The following is a 15,744-nucleotide window of genomic DNA, read 5'->3' as shown; positions in this document are numbered from 1 at the left end:
CAATGGACTGCAAGGATGAGCCTCAAAATATGTGTAAATTCTGAAAGACTTGAATGTCTCTAAAGCTGGGTTTACACACTGAAACTTTCTAGCGATCCCACCAGCGATCCCAACCTGGCCGGGATCGCTACAAAGTCTCTGGTGAGCTGTCAAACAGGCAGACCTGACCAACGACGCAACAGCGATCCGGACCTGCAGAGCGACCTAGCTGGTTGTTGGGGACGTTGTAAAGCAGCTTTTTGAAAGGGAAGTCGCTGTAAAGTCCCCTTTACACACTGAGACTTTCTAGCGATGCATGGGAAACAAAGGACCTAAGAATGGTCCTGAACGATTTGTAGCGATCACAACTTCACAGCAGGGGCCAGGTCGCTGATGTGTTTCACACACTGCAATGTCGCTGGGGAGGTCGCTGTAACGTCACAAAACCGGTGACGTTACAGCGATGTTGTTTGCGATATTGCAGTGTGTAAAGCCACCTTAAGGGTATAGAGATGCACTAGAATCAGAAAAGTAGTACAGGACTTAAGTTTAGTGGGAGGAGAAGCAATCTGCAGCGTTACACTTTTTAGCAGCGGACTGGAAACTTAACTACGTTTGTTGGTTACTGTCAAAGGAAGGGAGTCAGTGATTGCATGTGTATTTGGTAATTTGAAGTCAGGGTGAAACTGCTCCTATTGATCTTGGGGAATGTCTCATGCATGTCCATAATTTTGATAGCTTCACACAGCATTCAGCGCTAAACTCACCAGGTGTCATTTCACCTTTTGACTCATATTGTTTGACTATTTCCCTCCTTTACTTTATTTCCTTCTGAGCACGTTTTGTCTATACCTCTTGAGTGTACAATAGCTCTGATGATCCGAATAGATCATTGGTCCCATCAGAGGTCTCATGATACTAAATCCATCTGGGAGGGGGCAGCAGCATCCACATCATCGCCAGAGACCTCGTCCGAGCCCATGCAGCTCGGTGGGACATCTCAGGTGAAGACGTTCCTAGAAGATGAAATGTATGTTTCTTTGTATTAAAAAGGAACATTTTATTAGTGCTTGCCCCTTGGCTCCGAAGAGTGGGGGATTGGGGAATTTCAACATGGGTCTACGTAATTCCTCCACCATGGTATCTCAATGTCTTTTACCTGCCATGGTAAAAATAGGGGGGCAAGAGATTTCTATAAAAATGTTTCTTGATAGTGGTTCGTGGGCCAATATTATTGATGAATAGTTTGCACACTCCTCTGGGTTAAGGATTGATGAGTTATCCAGTCCTATACTGATTTTTGCTATTGGTTCATCACCTCTCACTCACGAGGTCTTCAGGGAATTTATATAGGGATTGGAACTCCACATTGGGGTACTCCATTCTGAGTGAATAACATGTCATGTGCTCAAATACCTACCTGCACAAATCGTGTTAGGATTTCCATTGTTCATACTACACAATCCAGTAATTGACTGGAAGACCCAGGACATTGTTCATTGGAGCTCTTACTATAAGAAATACTGTTTGGGGACCTGTGTCTCAAACGTAACCTTTAGGATCCTTGAAGCATTTTCAAAGTTTTGTGATGTGCTTTCTGAAAAGGGTTGTCAGGAGTTTCCACTTCACAGACTTTTTGACTGCACCATAAGGTTGACGCTAGGGGCCAAATTGCCTAAGTGCAGAATGTATAATCTGTCCAGTCCTGAGAGACAAGTGCTCAAAGAATACATAACTGAGAGTTTGGCCAATGGTCAAATTAGGCTGACCTCTTCTTTTGGAGCGGCGGGGTTTTTCTTTGTAAAAAAAGAAAGATGGTGGACTACGTCTGTATCTGGATTCCAAGGAGCTCAATCAGATTACAGTTCATGACCAAACCCTATGCCTCTGATTCCGGAATTTGATTCAGTTTCAGATAGTCAGACAACATGATGCACTAACAAAAGGGCAACACTCTGAAACGCCGTGTTTGCAAATTGAGAGTCTAGTTTGGCCTTTATCCTAAGTCATATGGTAATGCCCGTTAAAAAGTTCATAATGACTTTTAGGATTGCTATTTCTAATAGGTGGCATTAGTGTTCAAGTCCTTTTCCTCTCTGAAGAGACAATTAACATATTTAATTTTTGTAATAATAATTAAGTCCTGTTGATGTCACAGAAAACATAATTTGATGTCATCAGCATAGAGATAGTACTGAAAGTCAATTCTGCTATAGATTATCAAATGTAGAGGGAGAAATTAGGGTTATGTAGAGTGGAGAATAAAAAGTATAAGTTGATTGTCGGGGAAAGGGGAGAGGAAGAGGAAGGAACACCCCTCCTTTCCACCAGATAGAGCATGTGACCCACTCTCTAGCTCCCCTCTTATAGTCAGGCCAGTTGTGGAATTACCAGACGATAAGCAAGGAGGCCGCTATTCTATTATGCTGATGAATAAAGGGTTCCCGGTGAGAGTACAGTATATATTCCCCCGACTCCTGCGAGCAGAATATATCTAATCCTCCTCTGAACTCACTGGTCGCCCCACAATGATCCTTGGCATATATTTGATGCCACCAATCGATTATAACTATTACTCTGAGCTCACAGACGTTGAATTCAGGATCGAAATAACAGAACAGCCCAAGATTAAATTATATATATTTAATTCCCTTAAGAGCACACTAGATACTACAATATATACAAGGTGGAATTTACAGAATATATATGTCAGAATGCAAGTACAAGATACATGGAATACACACAGAGTTATAGACACATGTGATCAGTTACCGAAGTGCTTGTGGTGCCGCAAGGGACCGCATGGAGCCACCCAGTTTCAGGGTATACGCTGGCTGTGATGAAATTATGTCCTTCAGGCAAAAATACCAATAGGCAGAAGAGATGGGACATTTTTATACAGTACGATGTCTGTCCCAGTTCTGCCCATCACGGGATGTCCTATAGTTCCCACCTCCTGAGTTGAGATATGAGATGTGCAAAAATATTATTGGCCATAACTTTGCCTGGGAATGTCATAGGCAGGCGAAAATGCATATACTTATCCCTGCAGAGGGCAACAGATTCCAGCACACTGGCTGATTGCCTGTAGAGGCATTGTCACACCTTTCTCTGACCCCCTCCCCTCCTGTCACAGCTGCAGCTGCGTCTGTGTCTGTGGTGTCAGTGTAAGCAGAAGACTCAGAGCTCACTCCCTCCTCCCTTACAGCAGGTACAGATAACACATAAACATCACCAGGGGCTAGGTCAGCACTGGCTGAAATATCAGCCCTTAGGATTTCAGTGGCCACATAGCGGGACACTATCCGCCCAAAATCGGTCCCAAGCAGCACCTTGGCAGGAATATCAGTTATTCCCACCTCCCTCACCCCTCGTCCCGTGCCCCAATCCAAATAAACCTTTGCGACGGAAAGCGCCGGTTCAATGCCTCCAATCCCGGAGACAGTGAGGGTTTTTCCGGGTACCAAGTCTTGGGGGGACACCATCTCAGGCCGTACGAGGGTCATCTCAGCGGCTGTGTCTCACAGTCCCATAGTCATAGACCGGCCGCCAGAGACAGGTTGGAAGTTGTCCAGGGACCTACCACCACAACTACCCACACACATCACCGTGGATGGCCTTTGGGACAGGGACTGAGGACAAATGGTCTTGAAGTGTCCAGTTTGGTTGCACTGGTGGCACCGTCTTGGTTCTACCACTGGCCTTGAGAGGGGAGTCGAGGGGGACACCCCCTGCAGTCTAGTGGCACGGGAGGCAGTTGCAGGATTCATCCTACCCCTTCTCTAGGTGCTGTTGTCGGACGCTCTCCTTGCCTCAGGGGTCCGATTGTTGGTGTAGTCATCTGCCAGGGTGGCCTTAGCAGTGGACCCCTTTGGCTTCTGGTCTCGGAGGAACTGGCGGAGATCCTCAGAGCAGTTCCACAAGAGTTGTTCCGTGATGAACAAATCCAGGATCTCCTGTCCGGTGGTAAGCTGCAAGCCTTTGGTCCAGTGGTCGGCAGCTCTAGCAAGGGCCCGCCGGTGGTCGGCCCAGGTGTCCTTGGGTCCCTTCTGCAGGCTCCGGAATTTCTTGCGGTAGGACTCCGGAGTAAGGTTATACTGATGGATCAGGGCCCGCTTGATTGTGTCATAGCCCTGAACTGCCTCAGTAGGCAAGTCCCCAAGGGTATCCAGGGCCTTACCCCTCTAACGAGGGTCAGATACTTGGCCCACTGATCCTTATCCAGATGGTGCTGCAGGCAAGTCCATTCAAAGGCCATTAAGAAAGAGTCCAAGTCTCCATCCTTCACCAGCAGTGGGAAGTCCTCGCCACAGACCTTTGGAGGCTTGGTGTCTCGATTATCCCAGGTGGATGCTGAGGGCTGGAGCTGAGCTAGCTGCAGCTGGTGGTCACGCTCTGCTTGTCGATCTTGCTCGGCAGCCTCATGCGCTGCCTTGTGCTCCGCATACTCTTGCGCGGCCAGACACCCATGCTCTGCCATGAACATGTTGTAGGTGTTCTGGTCTCCAGCTGTAAGACTGGCCACAGCAGCTTGAAAGAGGGCCTCTGAACCTCTCAGGCTGGAGGGATTGGCAAGTGGTGATCTGCAGCACGCTGCAGAGCCAGTTGATGAGCGACCCGCTGTAGAGCCTGGTGATTCACTGTCCACTACAGAGTGGAGGACTGGCATCTTGCTCCTTGTGGACCCTTGGGTGGGCTCCTCCTCGCTGTGTCCATAATGGCCAGGTTGTGCACTGTCCTCTGCAGAGCTGTTCTCTGGCATCGGGCTCTTGGAGGGTTTATTGATAAGCTCCTCATTGCGGTACACAGCACCATCCTCCACCTCTTCGGCTCTGGCCATAGCATTGGACAGTTGCATAGCTATTAGGCCCCTGGTTCCATCAGCCATTCTTGCAGACTTTGGTCACTGACACAGAACTGCCACCTGATGCCCCCACAAACCTTAAAGTATCTGTACTCTGACACTCTAGTGTTGAGCTGGTCTTATTACCCCAGCAGCCACAGCTGCTACTGGCAGTCTTTAGTGTCTGGAAGAATGGGTCTCACACACACTATTATCTCGATCCCACCGCTGCCACCAATATGTCAATATGTCAGGGAAAGGGGAGAGGAAGAAGTAGGAACACCCCCCCCCCCCCCCTTTCCAACAGACTGAGCATGTGACCCGCTCTCTAGCACCCCTCTTATAGTCAGGCCAATTGTAGAATTGCCAGACGATAAGCAAGGAGGCCACTATTCTACTATGCCAATGATTGAAGAGTTCCCGGTGAGAGTACAGTATATATTCCCCTGACTCCTGCGAGCGGAATATATCTAACCTTCCTCTCATCTCACTGGTCGCCCCACAATGATCCTTGGCATATATTTGCTGCCACCAATCAATTATGATAACTAGAGATGAGCGGTGTTCGAAAGCGAACCGTTCGCCAATTTCAAATTTGAGTTGTTTTGGGCAGTGTTCGAGTCGTTCGATGAACTCGAACGATTTGCTTAACATTCGACCTTTTGAGTTACAGTTCGATAACGGTTCGATCACCATAAGCGTAGCTTCTTACTAGCTGGCTTTTCACTGTAATACTGTCAGTCACTGTTACTAATGATATTATCAAAATTCAGCGTATAATGTGCGGGGGGGACGGAGTTTAGATCAGTGCTCCTGAGTGCTGAAAGAATGGAGATCGTCATTTTTTTTTCCCTAACCGCGAATACAGTGGGGTGGGCCAGGCTGTCAGCCAATCACAGACACACACACAGCAAAGTGGATTTTTGCCAGACAAGTAAGGGCATGTTTCATTGGCTGTGCATGTCACATGTCCTTGCCCTATAAGACCCGGTCATTTTCCCCATCGCCGCCATTATCTCAGTGCTGCGGGTGTGTGACAGTCACCACTCCCGCTGCTGCTGTGGGCGCTATAAAGTGCAATCGAGACATCGGTTTAGGGAGTAGGGACTAGCTTTAATTTCAGCCCTTTTCAGGGCTAGATTAGAGCAGTTCATAGCCATTTTTGCTAGGCAGGTCTTTGCCAGCAGTGTGCAAGGGTTTTTCACAGCGTCTGTCTTAATCAGCTCAGCCAATTCCTTGGGGCATAGTATCATTGTCTGGGATAGTCAGTGACGTTCCTCTGCTGACATGAAAGCTACACCACCTCTGCATTCTACACCACCTCTACATTTCTGCTACGCAATTGTAACTGCAAAAAGTGCAGGCAATTCTTTGGGGCATAGTATCATTGTCTGGGATAGTCAGTGACGTACCTCAGCTGTCAAGAAAGCTACACCACCTCTGCATTCTACACCCCCTCTACAATTCTGCTACGCAATTTTAACTGCAAAAAGTGCAGACAATTCTTTGGGGCATAGTAGCATTGTCTGGGATAGTCAGTGACGTTCCTCTGCTGACAAGAAAGCTACACCACCTCTGCATTCTACAACACTTCTCTATTTCTGCTACGCAATTTTAACTGCAAAAAGTGCAGGCAATTCTTTGGTGCATAGTATCATTGTCTGGGATAGTCAGTGACGTTCCTCTGCTGACAAGAAAGCTACACCACCTCTGCATTCTACACCCCCTCTACATTTCTGCTATGCAATTTTAACTGCAAAATGTGCAGGCAATTCTTTGAGGCATAGTATCATTTTCTGGAATAGTCAGTGACGTTACTCTGCTGACAAGAAAACTACACCACCTCTGCATTAAACACCACCTCTACATATCTGCTACTTAATTTTAACTGCAACAAACAGTGTCCAATTTGTTCACAAACAAAATGAGTGGCAAAAGGCCAGATGCTGGTGGAAAGGGGAACAGGCGTGTTGGAAAGGGAAAAAAAGTTTGTGTCCGTGGGGTAGGTGGTAAAGCAACAGTAACATCTGCTGAAGAAAGATCATCTTCCAGCCAAAGTAAGATGTCTACTACTTTCCGTGGACAATCTGATATGATCCCTTTGTTACAGAAACAAGCATTGCTTCCAAAGGTAGATGAGGCATAAAAACAGCAGATGCTTGAATAGATCTCAAGTGCTCCATCAAGTGGCCTCTCCTCCACCTCAACTTCAACATCCCAAAGACTCCAGTCCTCTGAGTTGTCACCCCAATCGCACTTGGTTTCTACCTGCTCTAAACTCTCCACCTGCCCTGCAGAGTATGGGGTAACAGAGATGGTTGAGTCTGCAGAGCTGTTCAGTCACACTATAGCCTGAAAATCAGAGGTCCGCTCCAAAGCTGCAGTGAGTCAAGACAAGGAAATGATCTGCACAGATGCCCAGAAGCTTTGTGAGTTGGATCCAGGCCCAGATGAAGAAGGTTCTGAGCATAAGGTAGACCCTCATTCCCAAACTGTAACTCCTCTTGGTGGAGACAATGAGAAAATGCTGATGATGATGAGATTCAGATACCTGATTGGATGACAACTTAAGTATTCGGTCAGGGCAGGAAGAGGTTGGCTCTGAGGACAAGGGAAGTGGAAACACACAGGGTGATAATGAGGTTGTAGATCCCACTTACTGTCAACCCATAGTCAGGCAGTCAATGAGGTCAGCAGAGGAGGTGGAGGAGGATGCTACTGATGACGAGGTTACGTTGCGCCTTCCTGGACAGAGACAGAGTACTGAAAGCACGTCAACAACTGCATCCTCAGCCACAACTCTGCCTCTGAGCACAAGTCGTGGTGGCACTGCAGGTCGCATGGGCTCTAAGCTTTGCCTAGCCTGGTCCTTTTTTGATATCGCAAAGGTTCACCCAACTCATGTCATCTGTAAGATTTGTCACCAATGTCTAAGTAAAGGCCAAAAACTCAGTAGTTTGAGTACTTCGTCCATGAACCATCACATGGATAAGAAGTATAAGTCGCAGTGGGAAGCTCACTGTGCTACAATGTGGCCTAGCGGAGCTGGCCAACCACCGTCTTCCCCTTTAAGTGCATCCATGTGCTCTTCATCCTCTGTGACTGTGGGGACAGCAGTCACACATGCTTTGGACGCAGACCTTCCGCCTCTTTACCTGCAACAGGCAGTGTGATTGGCAGGTCGTCAGTTGTTTTGGAAGTGGAAACAGCTGCTGGTGTTGAGCTCTCTCAGACATCGAGAGCACCACCTTTGGATGAAGGCAACATTATATCTCCGCCTGCAATTTCCTCAAAGACCAGCAGTTTTCCAGGGACACCCTACTTAACGCCATCTCTGCACAGCAGCCAGCCTTCGGTCCCTCAGATGTGGACAAGTAAAAGACCATTTCCTCTTAGCCATGACAAAGCTAAGAGGTTGACCTGCAAGCTGTTGGCTACAGAAATGCTGCCTTTCCGCCTAGTGGACACACAGGATTTTTGAGACCTTATGTCCGTCGCAGTGCCCCAGTACCAGATGCGCAGGATGGGGAATAAGCCGGGTTGGGGTACATTTGACAGGATGGGGCCATGATGGGGACAAGTATACCAGAATGTAGGAAATATATATCAGGATAGGGGACATGTTTACCAGGAAGTGGCTCAAGAAGGGGGACATAACTATAAAATGAAAGGGTATGGGAGCAACTCGTACGTCTTTATGGGTTTTTAAGATGTTCAGACTTTGAAATGTAGATGTGAATTACAGGGTGAAATCTGATTGCATTCCATGCTAAAATCTCTGTCTAATATGCTGCAATTTTTTCCAGAAACATCAATCCAACTGCTGTGTCTGGAAAGCGCATTGGCAGTGGCTTAGCTTCAATGTGTTGTAAGCACGCATGAGCATGATGCCCCCTGCTGAAGAGAAGACAGCAAAGGTAAGGTTAAAATGAATTATTTACATAATAGGATTGGTTGGCACTTCAGAAAAAAAATTGGGTTTAGGGCTACAGTTTGGGCACTCGACCTGTGAAAGGTTCGCCATGACTGCCTTAGAGTGTTCACCTTCACTGTTATATATGTTTAACTCCTTTCCGACCATGGACGGATCTTTCCGTCATGGTGCCCTGGGCCTTAAAGACCAAGGAAGGATCTTTCCGTCATGGCGTAATCGCGGCACCGGAGCCTCCGGTGACTGCAATCGAATACATAAACCGCAGATTCGGGGATGAGGGGACCTGTACCTGACCTCAGGAGGGGTGGTGCCTCCTCCCCGGACCTACGGAGGCTGTAATTGGCTGACGAACGCCGCTCAACCAATCACAGCCACTGTAATGTTCCAGCCATTTAAAATGACTGAAACATTGAAATCCAGCCCTGACCAGTGCAGCTGTAGCACTGGCCATTGGCTGGAGCTGTGTGACCTCACTGGATCACCCTCCCCCAGGTCCAGCAGCTCTGATTGGAGAGATCGGCCTTGTGACCGATCTCTCCAATCACCATGGACCTGTTGCCAGTGACCGCCCCCGTCACCGTAACTTGTCGTCCCTGCACGCCAGCACAGTGAGTGTATACAGTGCAATGGCAGGGCAACAAGCTCTGGTCCGGGCGGTCCCATGCTGTTATGTGACCGGAGCATGGGACCCGGAAGTTGCCGCGCTGCCATTGCACTGTATGAAACTGGCGAAAAGCATCCCGATCCGCCGCCGCTGCCCTCCGCGATCTGCCACCTGTCTCCGCGATCTGCTGTCCGCACCCCCAACCCTCGTGATCTGCTACCCGCACCCCCACACCTCCCGATCTGCCGCTGCCCTCTGCGATCTGCCACCTGTCTCCGCGATCTTCTGCCCGCACCCCCACCCCTCGTGATCTGCTACCCGCACCCCCACACCTCCCGATCCGCCGCTGCCCTCCGCGATCTGCCACCTGTCTCCCCGATCTGCTTCCCGCACCCTCACCCCTCGTGATCTGCTGCCCGCATCCCCACCCCTCCCGATCCGCCGCTGCCCTCCTCCGTCTGCCACAGTGTCACCGCTCTCCCTGATCTGCTGCGCGCCCCCTCTCCTCTGTTATGTGCTGCGCGCCCCCTCTCCTCCATTATGTGCTGCGCGCCCCCTCTCCTCCGTTATGTGCTGCGCGCCCCCTCTCCTCTGATAAGCGCTGCGCAACCCCTCCCCTCCGTTATGTGCTGCCCGCCACTTCCCCTCATGATCGGCTGGTGCCCCCTCCCCTCCGTGATGTGCTGCCCACTCCCCCCCCTCTCACCCCTGTGATCGGCTACCGCCCCCTCCCCTGTCACCTCCGTGATGTGTGCTCCCTCCCCTGTCATCCCCGTGATGTGTGCTCCCTCCCCTGTCACCCCCGTGATGTGGGCTCCCTCCCCTGTCACCCCCGTGATGTGTGCTCCCTCCCCTGTCACCCCCGTGATCTGTGCTCCCTCACCAGTCACCCCGTGATCTGCTGTCCGCTCTCCCGCCACCTCTCACCCCCGTGATCTGTGCTCCCTCACCTCTTACCCCGTGATCTGTGCTCCCTCACCTCTCACCCCCGTGATCTGTGCTCCCTCACCTCTCACCCCCATGATCTGTGCTCTGCTCACCTGTCTCCCCGTGATCTGAGCTGCGCTCCCTCTCCCACCTCTCACCCTCCTCGATCTGCTGCCTCCTTCATCTCCTGTGATCCTGCTGCCTAGATCCATCCTGTAAGGAAACTATCCCAATCTCACCTCCCACTCCCCTTCCATCCCATCCCCCCATCCCCCCTTCACCCAATCCACTGCGCCCTCTCCCATCCGCCCCATCCTATCCCAGCCGCCTCCGTCTCGCAATCACAGATGCTCCCTTTATATGCCGCTGCCCCCCCCATCTGCCGCCCCCCATCTGCCGCTGATCTGATCCATCCTGTAAGTATTGTTCGTGGCTCTTTTCTAACAATCCCCAATCACATCTCCCACTCCCTCCCCCCCTCCTCTCCCACCTGCTTGCCGCCAAGTGCTGATCAGCTACGTGATTGGCTGATCAGGTACATAATTGTTGCTCTAGTTTTTGCTTTTTTTGTGCACCCCAAATGAAAAAAAAACAAAAGACAAAACTTGAACAATTAGGTACCTGATCAGCAATCGTCCTGCAGTCGTAATCGACTTTGGACAGGACTTCTTTTTTCCATCCCACCTAGTCCCCCCCCTTTTTTGCAGAACATTCATGCATGCGCCCTGGTTTTTTTCTATGCCATGAGGGGTCTAGTTTCCAAAATTGGGTCACATGTGGGGGAGCTCCACTGTTTCGGCACCTCAGAGGGTCTCCAAACACAACATGGAATACGCTAATTATCCCAGACAATTTTGCGTTTGAAAAGTCAAATGACGCTCCTTGCATTCCGAGCCTGCTGTGCGCCCAAACATTTGATTTCCACCACATATGAGGTATCTGTGTACTCAGGAGAAATTGCACCATACATTTTATGGTGCAATTTTTCCTGATACCCTTGTGAAAAAAAAAGCTACCTGGTTGAAGTAACAATTTTGTGGTAAAAACATTTTTTTTTATTTTCATGGCTCAACTCTATTAACTTTTGTGAAGCCCCCAGAGGATCAAAGTGCTCAATAAACATCTAGATAAATTCCATGAGGGGTCTAGTTTCCAAAATGGGGTTACATGTGGGGGAGCTCCACTGTTTCAGCACCTCAGGGGCTCTCCAAACGCAACATGGTGCGGCTAACGATTCCAGCTAATTTTCTGTTCAAAAAGTCAAATGACGCTCCTTCCCTTCCGAGTCCTGCCGTGCGCCCAAACAGGGGTTTTTTGCCACATATCAGGTATCTGCATGCTCAGAAGAAATTGCCCAACAAATTTTGGGGGTTCATTTAATCCTGCTACCCTTGTGAAATGCAATATTTGAGGCTAAATTAACATTTTTGTTGCAAAAAGTAAAATGTTCATTTTTTCCTTCCACATTGCTTTAGTTACTGTGAAGCACCAGAAGAGTTAATAACCTTCTTGAATGTAGTTTTGAGTAGCCTGAGGGGTGCCGTTTTTGGAATGGTGTCACTTTTGGGTGTTTTGTGTCATGTAGACCTTTCAAAATCGCTTCAAATGTGATGTGGTCCCTAAAAAAAGTGGCTTTGTAAATTTTGTTGTAAAAATGAGAAATTGCTCATAAACTTTGAACCCCTATAACTTCCTTAATTTTTTTTTTTCCCAAAATTGTTCTGAGGTAAAGTAGACATGTGGGAAATATTATTTATTAATTATTTTGTTACAATCAAAAATTTCTGGGTAACAGATGGAATGTGCAGTAATGATAAACTACGGCCACTCCACAATAGCATCAATATAAAGGAGAAGAAAAGGAGTACTAAATGGCCAACCACATAATCAATAAACATCAAAACCATTGCCTTTATGGTATCAAAACCTAAATAAGTTTATTAAGCATAAATTCAGACAATGGTAAAATCACAATAGTAAAAAAAGGCATAATAGGCAGGAAATCAGTCCCAGATAAACATTCCCAAACAAGGGGACATCAGCCCTATAAGGTAATAGTATACACAAAAATGGGCAAGCAGCACCCTGAAAATGTAGTAGAGGAAAATTCCTCATACTACAAATACAAAAAAGTATATATAGAACAGAGCTGCTTACCCATTAGAAAGTGCAAGGTGCTAGGTCAGTGCCAGGGCAGAGGTCCAATTATCAGTGGGAGAAGCCCCAACGCGTTTCGCTGCGTTGCTTCTTCGGGGGGCAATGCATACATCCTATGTGGCCAAGTGCCCCTAAATACCCCTGTATATTACCGGAGATCGCCGCCACCTGTGCCGCATGTATCGCGTCAGCGCTCCCCGTCCGTCCATCACTTCCGGGTCTCCCCGGCGGAAGTGACGCCACAACAGCGTCACCTCCCACCGCATCCGAGCTGCTCAGCGTGGATGGAAAAGGGGAGCGGCAAGACACATGCGCCGCGGCCATCTTATGTGTGGGCAGGAGAAAGGGCGTCCCCAAACTCACTATGCCGCACGGAGCATAACATCACGTGGCATCACCGCAGGTCCGTTCCACACAATGATTCATCAAGAAAGGGGGAAGCTAAAATCCCATTGTAAGAATAATTCAGTGTAATGGCATGAGATGTAACCCGATGTAAAACTGTATGTATAGGACCAGCAGGGGTACCACTGTATTAGCAGGAGCATAGGGGGAAAGGGAAGTAATAGTGATCAAAACAGAATTGAAGAATACATTCGGATATAAAAGACACATCATGAGACATTAACATCAGTAACAATGCATATATACAACATATTCTTGAAAGCTTCATTCCTGTGTCACAAAAAGTCCATCATATAGGCCACAAAAAGACATATAAGCACTGAGAAAAAATAGAAAAATAGAGGGAGGTCAATCCAGACCACTATACATCGTAAGGAGACTTCAGTGAACAGCCTCCTCCATGCTTCATCTGCGCACACTCCCTCCACAATCTCCGCGATACCAATTGGCCAATATCTAAGAGCTAAACGAGTATGCTCTAATGACAACCTATTTGAAGAACAACAACAACAAAAAAATCCAGATTTTTATATTCTTATGCATTATTATGCTAACTCCATACAATTCATATTTAAACAAGAGACTAGGAGTAATTTCACATTAAAAAAATTTTTTATTTATTTTTTTATTATTATGATTAAGTACAAAAAAGGTGAAAAAGTTTTTTTACCAAACATATACGGAACACGTTAAAAAATACAGTGTTACATGATGTTAACACACAAAGATGTGTAGGACGATAGCGCTTGATTAGAAGTATTGGATAATTTTCAAATAATGAATAATATATATTATAGTTTCATAAGACTCCTTCAAATACAAAAGGTAAAAATTTTAGCCATGAATATACATATCGTTTATACTATGCTAGATTGTGAATGGGTATCCTGTTAACAGCCTTAGATTGATACATGGATGTACATTTGCCACAATGTGTGAGTAATGCTTAAATAGCGTATGCTATCTTATATAGGGATAACCAATTGGCTGAAAAACCGCGATTGCAGCCTGAATGGCCACGTTATGTGGATTACTGAATGGTTGAATAGAGGTTTATCAATCAACATAAATTGTAGCCTCCACAGCTACAGCCGCAGTTTGATCAGTGCAGAGTATCATGCAAAAAAACATCACCGTTCTGCAAACGACCAGAGATTTTTCTTTTTACCTCTACCACAATATTATTGCCTTGCACCAAATGACAGTGACTCAGAATAATCAGTCATTTAATTATGTGTTTATTAATTATGAAACTATAATATATATTATTCATTATTTGAAAATTATCCAATACTTCTAATCAAGCGCTATCGTCCTACACATCTTTGTGTGTTAACATCATGTAACACTGTATTTTTTAACGTGTTCCGTATATGTTTGGTAAAAAAAACTTTTTCACCTTTTTTGTACTTAATCATAATAATAAAAAAATAAATAAAAAAATTTTTTAATGTGAAATTACTATTTGAAGAACAGGCTAAAGATCTCCAGGAGAGATTTCTTTCTAGGGGATATAGTGGGAGGAGTGTGCGCAGAGGGTATCGACGGGCCAGCAGTACACCACGGAATGATTTACTGGTCTCTAGAAAGAAAGTGGAGACAGCTCCTGTTGCTAGGTTCATATCCACCTATAACGATAAATGGCAGGATATGCGAACAATTTTAAAACGCCATTGGGGTGTGCTTAAGACTGAACCTTCCTTTGGGGTAAGTTTACCATCTAATCCACCCATGACAGCCAGAAGGGCCTCTAATTTACGTGACTCATTGGTTAACAGCCATTATGTGGCTAAGGTGCCTCGTCTCTTTGGTGTTGGTGAGCCACGACGTGGCTTTTTTCCTTGTGGCAATTGCATTGCCTGCCGCAACATGACAAGAGCAACCACATTCTCTTCTGCTGATGGCAGTCGTGAATATGAGATCTGCCACCACATTACTTGTTGTACAAGCATTGTGGTCTATTATGCCACCTGTGGGTGCAATTTAGTCTATATAGGACTTACCACACGTGAATTGCGCCTACGAACACGTGAACATGTTAGGAGTATTTCTGCGGCATCTGAGTTGGACTTGAGGGGTGGTGACTATGGCAAAATTCTGGCACAGAAAGAATGTGCTTGGATTGTTCGCCTTGGCACCATGACGCCCAAGGGTCTCAACAAAAAACTCATCTTCTCTCCATTCTTACAATAATACTGTCATGGACTTTCTGTCTCTCTAGGGGCAATTCATATATGTGTTCATGTATGTTTTGTTTTTGTTTTTAATCGATTTTAATTACCTCCCTCTATTTTTCTATTTTTTCTCAGTGCTTATATGTCTTTTTGTGGCCTATATGATGGACTTTTTGTGACACAGGAATGAAGCTTTCAAGAATATGTTGTATATATGCATTGTTACTGATGTAAACGTCTCATGATGTGTCCTTTATATCCGAATGTATTCTTCAATTCTGTTTTGATCACTATTACTTCCCTGTCCCCCTATGCTCCTGCTAATACAGTGGTACCCCTGCTGGTCCTATACATACAGTTTTACATCGGGTTACATCTCATGCCATTACACTGAATTATTCTTACAATGGCATTTTAGCTTCCTTCTTTCTTGATGAATCATTGTGTGGAACGGACCTGCGGTGATGCCACGTGATGTTATGCTCCGTGCGGCATAGTGAGTTTGGGGACGCCCTTTCTCCTGCCCACACATAAGATGGCCGCGGCGCATGTGTCTTGCCGCTCCCCTTTTCCGTCCACGCTGAGGAGCTCGGATGCGGTGGGAGGTGACGCTGTTGTGGCGTCACTTCCGCCGGGGAGACCCGGAAGTGATGGACGAACGGGGAGCGCTGACGCGATACATGCGGCACAGGTGGCGGCGATCTCCGGTAATATACAGGGG

Source organism: Anomaloglossus baeobatrachus, chromosome 1 (assembly GCF_048569485.1).
Source record: "Anomaloglossus baeobatrachus isolate aAnoBae1 chromosome 1, aAnoBae1.hap1, whole genome shotgun sequence".
NCBI classification, from domain to species: domain Eukaryota; kingdom Metazoa; phylum Chordata; class Amphibia; order Anura; family Aromobatidae; genus Anomaloglossus; species Anomaloglossus baeobatrachus.
This window is presented reverse-complemented; position numbering follows the sequence as displayed.